The following is an 11,102-nucleotide window of genomic DNA, read 5'->3' as shown; positions in this document are numbered from 1 at the left end:
CAAGTTGTGCCAGGGGAGGTCTAGGCTGGATGTTAGGTGGAAGTTGTTGTCAGAGAGAGTGATTGGCATTGGAATGGGCTGCCCAGGGAGGTGGTGGAGTCGCCGTCCCTGGAGGTGTTGAAGCTAAGCCTGGATGAGGCACTTAGTGCCATGGTCTGGTTGATTGGCTAGGGCTGGGTGCTAGGTTGGACTGGATGATCTTGGAGGTCTCTTCCAGCCTGCTTGATTCTATGATCCTATGAACTTGAGCAAGGACAGAAGAGGGGGCCAGCACTGTGATGTCATGCAGTGATCTGCCTCTGGTCAAGTAAAACAGAGCCAATGTATCTGAAAAAACGTTAAGGTTGTGAAAGACGAACACTGCTATTCGAAGCAGCCATGTTCTGGTCGTATCCCGCAGCAAACAGGAGGTTTGCCTGGCCGTGTGCCTGGGGCTGAGTGCCGTCGCTGCCGCTACTCCAACGCAAAGGCGAGGTTGGCCACTGGAGGGCGCCGTGTACGCGTCACTGCCTGGAGCAGCCGAACAGGTCCCTGGAGCGACGCTGCCGTGGCACAGGTAGTCACGGGTGAGCCTTGAATGCTGCTGACTTCATGCGATCACAGGATCTCAGGGGTTGGAAGGGACCCAAGGAGATCATCCAGTCCAACCCCCCTGCCAGAGCAGGACAATCCTATCTAACACAGAGCACAGAGGAACACATCCAGACAGGCCTTGAAAGGCTCCAGAGAAGGAGACTCCACAACCTCTCTGGGCAGCCTGTGCCAGTGCTCTGGGACCCTTACAGTAAAGAAGTTCTCCCTTGTGTTGAGGCAGAACCTCCTGTGCTGCAGCTTACACCCATTGCTCCTTGTCCTATCCCAGGGAGCAGTGAGCAGAGCCTGTCCCCCACTCCTGGCAGCCCTCAGGTGCTTATAAGCACTTATTAAATCCCCTCTCAGTCTTCTCTTCTCCAGACTAAGCAGCCCCAGGACCCTCAGCCTCTCCTCATCAGGCAGTGCCCTCCTGTCCCCTAATCATCCTCCTAACCCTCTGCTGGACCCTCTCCAGCAGATCCCTGTCCCTCTTCAACTGGGGAGCCCAAAACTGAACACAGCATTCAAGATGAGGTCTCATCAGGGCAGAGTAGAGAGCAAGGAGAACCTCCCTTGATCTGCTGGACACACTCCTCCTAATACAGCCCAGGATGCCATTGGCCTTCTTGGCCACAAGGGCACATTGCTGTGCCATGGATGTTATCCACCAGCACCCCTCAGGTCCCTCTCCACAGGGCTGCTCTCCAGCAGTCACCTCCCAGCCTGTGCTGGTGCAGTTTATTGCTCCCCAGGTGCAGGGCTCTGCACTTGTCCCTGTTGACTGCCCCTCAGGGACTCAGTGGCTGTGCTTCTTTCATAGCTGGCCACATGTGTTTTTCAAATCCGAGTTTGCACATCTCACAACCTTACCCTGGCCCTGCCTCTTTGTCCTGCTACTTCTAGTTCCTGCTACCTGCCAGCTTTCCCAGCCTCATTTCCTAGTCTCTTCTGCTGCATTCCACGGTGTGGGCTCTGTTTCTTCCCTTGCATCTCCACGCTGACACAATGCTCGTCTTAGCAGGAACATGAGGCGAGGTTGCCAGGAGTGCAGCATGCAGATTCCCTTGTGTCCTTCACAGTCACAACCAACCCTCAGCAGCTGCTGGGTACTGTGTAGCCAGGAATGGGGTTACTGACTTTGGGCACCTGTCCTGCTTTTGCTGGGACAGAAGCTGGCCGTGGTCTGCAGGCCATTATGAGTTTTGAGTCAGCCAGCACAGCTGACTCAAGTTGGCTCACAAATATATTCCAGACCATAAAGGTCATCTTCCTGCTGGAGGCTGTTCATTAAATCTGTTTTCATTTCAGCCTGCAGAGTTTCTCTTCTCCATCCTGCTTATCTGCTTCAGAGGGGTGATGGAGTGGTTGAGCAGCTGCTGTATAGGTACGCAGACTGCAGCGCAGCAGTCCTGAGGAACCAGGTCTGAGTGTAGTTTTCCAGGACTAGGGTTCATAGAATCATAGAATCAACCATGTTGGAAGAGACCTCCAACATCATCCAGTCCAACCTAGCACCCAGCCCTAGCCAGTCAACCAGACCATGGCACTAAGTGCCTCATCCAGTCTTCTCTTGAACACCCCCAGGGACGGTGCCTCCACCACCTCCCTGGGCAGCCCATTCCAATGCCAATCACTCTCTCTGTCAACAACTTCCTCCTAACATGCAGCCTATACTTCCCCCAGCACAACTTGAGACTGTGTCCCCTTGTTCTGTTGCTGGGTGCCTGGCAGAAGAGACCAATCCCCACCTGGCTACAATGTCCCTTCAGGGAGTTGTAGACAGCAATGAGGTCACTCCTGAGCTTCCTCTTCTCCAGGCTGCACACCCCCAGCTCCCTCAGCCTCTCCTCACAGGGCTGTGCTCCAGGCCCCTCCCCAGCTTTGTCACCCTTCTCTGGACATCTTCCAGCACTTCAACATCTCTCTTCAATTGAGGGGCCCAGAACTGGACACAGCACTCAAGGTGTGGCCTGACCAGTGCTGAGTCCAGGGGAACAATAACCTCCCTTGTCCTGGAACTGGCCACACTGCTCCTGATGCACGTTAAGTAGAGCTGCAAAACAACACTCCTGTTTCTTGGAAAACTGACACTTCTCAGTACAAACAAACACATTTCTCCTTTGCTTAGCTATTTGATCATCTTGGACTGCGTTCTGCATGGGGAAAGATGCCTCATAGTGGGAGCAGTTCCTGTTGTAACGATCTGGTCTGACGAGCTTCCAGGCAATCACAGATAGCATCTCAAGTGGAACAAGCGAAGCTGTCTTGCTGACACAAAGGTCTGGTAGATCACTCGGCAGTATCGAGGCACCTGAACATTAGGATACTTGGACCCTGTGGTGGTTTGAGTGTTCCCACACACACACACACTTTGGTAATCACTCAGACTAGACTCAGCTGGCTCTGGAAATATGAATGAAGCTTACATTTACAGCTAGCACAATATACAAGCAGATATTTACAGTATAGACAGAAATAGACAAGGTAAAAGGTAATACAGAAACACAGCAGCCCTCCCAGAAACCTGAGTCCCCAGGAGGGGCTCCCAACCACCCCTTCACCTTCCCCCTACCCCTCTCAACCTTACCCCAGTCCCAAGGAAGAATGGAGGTCCGGCCAGGGGGTTAGGAAGCAAAGTGGGTTAGAAAGGAAATGGAGGGTGAGATTAGAGATGCAGCTCAGCCAGCAGCCCAAGTGAGAGTGGTTACCTATGTTTTTATTTCTTGTTCCTATACATTTCAGCAAGCCTATGAGTGAAGCAGACATCACCCTTGTTTTCCTTTTACAGCCTGTAATCTAATTCTTCTCACCAAAACATTCTAGCCTGCTTCAAACTAGCACATTTGGTTTGTTTTGAGGTTTCTTTGTTTGCCTTCCCAGCAGCCTATTTTCAATCTCATCCCAGTCCCAAGGAAGAATGGAGGTTTGGCCAGGGGCTTAGGAAGCAAAGTGGATTAGAAAAGAAACAGCAGGGTGAGGTTAGAAGAGAGATGCAGCTCCAAGCTCGCCAGCAGCAGAAGTGGTTATCTATGTTTTGCTTTTTGATTTTATACATCTCAGCAAGCCTACAAGAGAAGCAGACATCACCATTGTTTCCCTTTCACAGTCTGTAATGTAGCTCTTCTCACCAAAACATCCTAGCTAGCTTCAAACTAGCACAGACCCAGACCTATCTGAAACTAAGGTGACTAGCTGCAGAACCTGTCCAGGCTGTATGTCTGCTGAGGCTACACAGAGAAGAGGGCACTGTAGAAGCTGTGTGGCAGAACACCACGACTGCCTCTTACACTGATAAAAACGACTGCTATCTTGACCATGGTGATGGTTGTTCACCCCCCAGACTCTTACCATCATGCATGGAGGGATGATTCCGTTGTGGGGCTTGAGTCTGTGGATCTAGCCTTGCTTGTCCTCTCTGCAGAAAAGCACCTCTCCATTTCACATCTTGGAGGGTTTCCCAGATTCTCTCTACCAGGGAACATTTCTCACCCTGTTAAAGAGCTAATTAAATGGACTGACAGTGTTTGCTTTGTAAACAACTCATCTCTGTGATTCAAGAGAGGCAGTTTGCTAAACTCAGGTGACTGAGTGGTAAAGCTTTAGTACATTCTCTGTAAGGTGTGGTCAGCAGGAGCAGGGAGGTCATTCTGCCCCTGTACTCTGCATTGGTTAGACCACACCTTGAGTGCTGTGTTCAGTCCTGGGCCCCCCAGTTTAGGAGGGACATTGAGATGCTTGAGCGTGTCCAGAGAAGGGCAACGAGGCTGGGGAGAGGCCTTGAGCACAGCCCTACGAGGAGAGGCTGAGGGAGCTGGGATTGGTTAGCCTGGAGAAGAGGAGGCTCAGGGGAGACCTCATTGCTGTCTACAACTACCTGAGGGGTGGTTGTGGCCAGGAGGAGGTTGCTCTCTTCTCTCAGGTGGCCAGCACCAGAAGGAGAGGACACAGCCTCAGGCTGTGCCAGGGGAGATTTAGGCTGGAGATGAGGAGAAAGTTCTTCCCTGAGAGAGTCATTGGACACCGGAATGGGCTGCCCGGGGAGGTGGCTTGGCTTCAACACCTCCAGGCACAGCGAGTCCATCACCTCCCTGGGCAGCCCATTCCAATGCCAATCACTCTCTCTGTGAAGAACTTCCTCCTAACATCCAGCGTAGACCTCCCCTGCCACAACTTGAGACTGTGTCCCCTTGTTCTGTTGCTGGGTGCCTGGCAGAAGAGACCAACCCCACCTGGCTACAGCCTCCCTTCAGGTAGTTGTAGGCAGAAATGAGGTCAGCCCTGAGCCTCCTCTTCTCCAGGGTAAACAACCCCAGCTCCCTCAACCTCTCCTCATAGGATTTGTGCTCCAGGCCCCTCACCAGCTTTGTTGCCCTTCTCTGGACACCTTCCAGCACCTCAACATCTTTCTTGAATTGAGGAGCCCAGAACTGGACACAGCACTCAAGGTGTGGCCTGAGCAGTGCTGAGTACAGGGCAGAATAACCTCCCTTGTCCTGCTGGCCACACTGCTCCTGATGCTGGCCAGGATGTCATTGGCTCTCTTGGCCACCTGGGCACACTGCTGCCTCATCTTCAGCTTACTATCTATCAGTACCCCCAGGTCCCTTTCCTCCTGACTGCTCTCCAGCCACTCAATTCCCAGCCTATAGCGCTGCTTGAGGTTATTGTGGCCAAGGTGCAGAAGCACAGCCAGTTGATACAAAGGTGGAAGAAAGAAGTCTGTCTTGATTTTGAGGGAGGCAGAAGTTTAGCTCCAGCCAGGCAGAATAGGAATCTCTGAGATATGACTGCAGTTTCTCTCAGTGCCTGTGCTGCTGCTGTTCTCTGCTGCCTGGCAGGAACCCCCACACAATTGCTGGTCTCAAATAGCTCAGAGAGGGATTGCAGAAGGATGTGGATTCTAAGGTATGCATGCCACGCAGGTATTGCAGGGTCCACATCACAGTATCACAGTATCAGTATCACAGTACCATCAAGGTTGGAAGAGACCTCACAGATCATCAAGTCCAACCCTTTACCACAGAGCTCAAGGCCAGACCATGGCACCAAGTGCCACGTCCAGTCCTGCCTTGAACAGCTCCAGGGACGGCGACTCCACCACCTCCCCGGGCAGCCCATTCCAGTGTCCAATGACTCTCTCAGGGAAGAACTTTCTCCTCACCTCCAGCCTAAATCTCCCCTGGCACAGCTTGAGGCTGTGTCCTCTTGTTCTGGTGCTGGCCACCTGAGAGAAGAGAGCAACCTCCTCCTGGCCACAACCACCCCTCAGGTAGTTGTAGACAGCAATAAGGTCTGCCCTGAGCCTCCTCTTCTCCAGGCTAACTAATCCCAGCTCCCTCAGCCTCTCCTTGTAGGGCTGTGCTCAAGGCCTCTCCCCAGCCTCGTTGCCCTTCTCTGGACACGCTCAAGCATCTCAATGTCCCTCCTAAACTGGGGGGCCCAGAACTGAACACAGCACTCAAGGTGTGGTCTAACCAGTGCAGAGTACAGGGGCAGAATGACCTCCCTGCTCCTGCTGACCACACCATTCCTGATGCACTCCAGATCAAGAGGGAGTGGTTTCCCTGCTGGCACCAACAGAGTCCATGTACATGAGAGACTATTTAGTATCACTTCAGCTGCTCTCATCTCAGGGCATCAGTTCTTCAGACTGTCTCAGTTTCAAGAAGCTACTTTGATTTATGTGCCTCATGACACCTCCTTCTCAGAGTATCATAAAAAAACTTGTCCAATATTAAAATTGCTGAGTTCTCTCTCTCTAACTGGTCTGCCTCATGGTGAATGTCCCTGTCAGCTGCTCATATTCTTCACTCAGTGACCATTCCCATCGCCCAGCACACAAGTGAAAAGCCCTCTGCAATCTCTTGACCTTTCTGCCCCACATTCACCACTGACTCCTCTGCTCCCTGCTGCCAGGTACGTGTCCCAGTAACCCACTGGCAGGAGCTGATGATCCTCATGCCCATCTGGGTTTGCCAGTGAATAAAATGCTTCTCCATAAGCCCCTGAATTATCTTTTGCTGTGGCAGCCCATGTGGTCATCGATCGTCCCTGCTCTCTGCTGCCGTTTGAATTTGAGTCTTGGTCTGACCTGACATGAGCTGGTTTCCTGTTCTTCACATCCAGCTACTGTGCTGGGTGTCATTTTCCAAGTGCCTCGACTAGACAGCTAGCTATGAGGTCTTCTCATTAACACCTCTCTTGCAATTGGAAGAAGGCCAAAGGCTGGGAAAGGCAAGTTTCCAGCATCGCCTTTGATTCCAGGGCAGCACTCGTAGCTAAGGTTGAGTGTGAGTGCCAGTGCCAGGGATGGAGCTCAGAGGGACAGAAGGTGAGGTGAGGAGAGCTCTAGGGAAGAAGGAGTTACCAACATGACTGAAAGCACACTTAGGAAACATCCTTCACCGAGTAACTTCAGCACAAGTTGCAGTGGCACATCCTCTTAATGCTTGTTACGCTGCCTTGCATGCTGGCTGCATTGACTCACTGCCTAAGAAAAGCTACTGCTACAAATCCCATGGGAGTTCCATTTCTGACTCCTTAGGATTTGGGTCAGGCTCTCTCACTCCTTCACGCTGGAATCATGCAACTGCCCATGAGGTGGACAGAGCAGCACAGCAATCATAGAACCATAGAATCAACCAGGTTGGAAGAGACCTCCAAGATCATCCAGTCCAACCTAGCACCCAGCCCTGGCCAATTAACCAGACCATGGCACTAAGTGCCTCAGCCAGTCTTCTCTTGAACACCTCCAGGCACAGTGACTCCACCACCTCCCTGGGCAGCCCATTCCAATGCCAATCACTCTCTCTGCCAACAACTTCCTAACAACATCCAGCCTATACTTCCCCTGGCACAACTTGAGACTGTGTCCCCTTGTTCTGTTGCTGCTTGCCTGGCAGAAGAGCCCAACCCCACCTGGCTACAGCCTCCCTTCAGGTAGTTGTAGACAGTAATAAGATCACCCCTTAGCCTCCTCTTCTGCAGGCTGCACACCCCCAGCTCCCTCAGCCTCTCCTCATAGGGTTTGTGTTCCAGGCCCCTCACCAGCTTTGTTGCCCTTCTCTGGACACCTTCCAGCACCTCAACATCTCTCTTGAACTGAGGAACCCAGAACTGGACACAGCACTCAAGGTGTGGCCTGAGCAGTGCTGAGTACAGGGGCAGAAGTACCTCCCTTGTCCTACTGGCCACACTGTTCCTGATGCAGGCCAGTGTCTTCTCTTCCTTCACCTGGAAAGGTTGCACCACTCTCTTCTCCTTTGCTAACACAAGAAGTGTGTACCCTTTGGCTCCTGCTTGTTAAGGAAGAGTAGAGAACGTAAGCAGAGTTGTTCAATTTTCAAACCTGAGCACTGAGTGTTATTGCTTTCAAGTAGAAGTGCAGAAGCTAACAGGGCCAACAAACTTCAGTGGATCACAGGATGTTAGGGGTGTGATGGTTTGGGTGTTCCCCATCCCCCCAACACTTTGGAAAATCACCCAGACTAGACTCAGCAGCTCTGGAAATTAAGTGAAGCTTATATTTACAGCTTAGCACAACAGACAAGCAGAGATTTACAGTATCTACAGAAATATACAAGTTAAAAGGCAATCAGAAACACAGCAGCCCTCCCATAAACCTGAGTCCCCAGGAGGGGCTCCCAACCACCCTTCTGCCTTCCTCCCCCCCCTTTTCCTTACCCTAGATCTTGCCTTATGTTTAAGGCAGTTTGAGGGTCGTCCAGAGGAGTTAGGAAGCAGATGGATTAGTCACACAGACAGCAGGTTAGGTTAGAGAGAGAAGTTCAGCCCAAAGCCCAGAGAGAGAGCGACTCTGTTATCTATGTTTGTGTTCTTGTTCTTATCCATCTCAGCAAGCCTATGAGTGCAGCAGATATCACCATTGTTTCCTTTTCACAGCCTGTCATCTAATTCTTCTCACCAAAACATTTTAGCTAGGCTCAAACTAGCACAAGGGATTGGAAAGGACCTCCAGAGATGATTGAGTCCAAACCCCCTGCCAGAGCAGGACCAGTTGATGTACATTCCAAAGAACCTTTCAATCAGGAGAAGAGGGAGTATGCAGCATGCTGGAAGGGAAGTGTCAGGGCTGAAGCAGCAGCAAACATCTTTGAAGTGAAAGAGGAGGAAAAAGAAACAAAAAGGAAAGATAAATGGGAGCCTTTAAATCATCTACCTCCCCCTTATAATCCACCTACAGCTCCTGTGGAAAGCCTGGCCCCAGTCTAGTGCAGGGCACACAGGAATGCATCCAGATAGATCTTGAAAGGCTCCAGAGGAGAGGACTAAATTATTTCATTTCTTGGCTGAAGCTAATCATGAGAGGTGAAACACAGTTCTGGAGGAAGTGGTCTTTAAAAGATAACCAACTTGCTTGGGCTCCTTTACCCTCTAGAGCCTTAGCCCATGGGATTTCTGCAAGCATGCCCCTGAAGAGCACAAAGTTAGCTCTGCAGAAGTCCAGGGTTGTAATTCTACTTGTTGCTCTGATTCTACCCTGTAGAATACTGAACTCCACCATGTCATGATCACTGTCATCCCCAAGGCTGTTCCTGACCCTCATGTCCTCAACCAGTCCCTCTTTATTAGTTAATGCAAGGTCCATCAGTGCACCTCTCCTTGTTGGTTCCTCCACCACCTGTATCAAGAAGTTATCATTGATACACTGCAAGAGCCTCCTGGACTGTGTGAGCTTCCCTGCAAATACCTGGTTGAAGTCACCCTTGGTACAAAGGAGCTAGCACTAGAGGCTACCTCTGTCTGTTGAAGGCCTCATCAACATCTTCCTCTTGATTTGGTGGCCTATAGTAGACACCTACAACAATTTCACCTCCTTTCCCACATCCCTTAATTCTTACCCACAATCTTTTAACCTGTTCTGCCTCTCCCCTTGGATAGAACTCAGCACATTTCAGTTGCTCTCGCACATAGAGAGTAACTCCCCCACCTCATCTTGCTGGTCCTGAACAGTACTGAGCCATCCATGGCAACATTCCAGTCATGGGAGCTGACTAATGGTAAGAAAGGAAAGGGTGGAAAGGAAAAGAAGAACTCAAGAGTCAGGACTCACAATCCTTTGCCTAACTCAGGGACAAAAGTGATATACCTACTGGCTAAGAATACCTGAAGTTAGGATTACTGAATACTATTTCCAGCCTCAGCCTGCTGGGTGGCCTGAGTTGCAGGTCAGAACTTCACTCAGTGTCCAGATTTCTCATCAGTGAGGTTTCCACCCATTCAACCCAACTGATTCTTGATGGTGGGAGGCCAGGCACCTTTTCTTCTTGAGCTCCTCTAATTCCTTTGGTCAGTGCCCCTTGGCAGCCCTCACATACCACACATAAGCTCATCTTTTTCTCACACTGATGGAAGGAAAGTACAGTACAGTGGCATCCTGTTACAGACAGGTCTCTGCCAGCCCCATCCAATTCCTGACATGCCCTTGTGCAGCCAGAAACAAGTGGGAGGGTGGCAGGCTGCTCAAGGGCAGGGCAGAATCACTGCCTATTGTGGCTCCCACTTAATCCTCAGATTTCCACTATGGAGCAGTAGAGAACAGACCAACCAGTTCAGCAGTTTCTACGGTAGCCCAGCAACAGTAAACTCAAACAGAGATTGGCAGTGTCTGTCCTCAAACACATGCAGAGTGCCACCAGGAGGTTCAGTTTTCCTCTGCCTAATCTCCTACACCTGTGGGAATAGAAGCCACCCAATGTGCCTGCCAAAGTCCCTGCTACCAGCAAAACCCAACCAGCAGCAGCTCTTTGTGCAAGTGTTTGCTTGGGTTAACAGCTGAGTGAGAGACAGTCGTGGTGGGTTGAAGGTGCTGTAGTCTTCTCTGCAGTACTATGAGGAGTATAGGTATGAGGGAGGGAAGCTCTAGGAGACAAGTGAATGCTTCTTGCTACAGCTCCCCAGATCAGTGGTGCAAGGAAATGAACCTGTTTGAACGAGTGAGAAATGAAAGGGAGTTCCACTTCCCCAAGGAGAGGCGAGGAGTCATTGAGTTATACACTGAGCACCCTGCGCTTCCTCTTGAGAGTGCAAAGCCTTCTAGAGCATCACAGTATCATCAGGGTTGGAAGAGACCTCATAGATCATCAAGTCCAACCCTTTACCACAGAGCTCAAGGCCAGACCATGGCACCAAGTGCCACGTCCAGTCCTGCCTTGAACAGCTCCAGGGACGGCGACTCCACCACCTCCCCGGGCAGCCCATTCCAGTGTCCAATGACTCTCTCAGGGAAGAACTTTCTCCTCACCTCCAGCCTGTTGTATTAAGACCTACTTCTTTTGCAGCAGGCTGACCCCCAGGGAGGTGAAACAGTCAATGAGCAAGTGATACAGAAGCAGGGCTGAAGGAGTGAGAAAGATGGGGCAAAGAGCAAGAAGGGCAGAGAAAGGAAACAGCACAACACAAGGAACATCCCAGAAAGCTCCTCATGAGCTGCAAGATGAAAGAAGTCCCTTGAGTCTTTCTTCAGTGTGAGGGATGGTAGGGCCATAGCAGCATGAGCACTGCAGTAT

The sequence above is a fragment of the Pogoniulus pusillus genome, chromosome 21, assembly GCF_015220805.1.
Source record: "Pogoniulus pusillus isolate bPogPus1 chromosome 21, bPogPus1.pri, whole genome shotgun sequence".
NCBI lineage: Eukaryota > Metazoa > Chordata > Aves > Piciformes > Lybiidae > Pogoniulus > Pogoniulus pusillus.
This window is presented reverse-complemented; position numbering follows the sequence as displayed.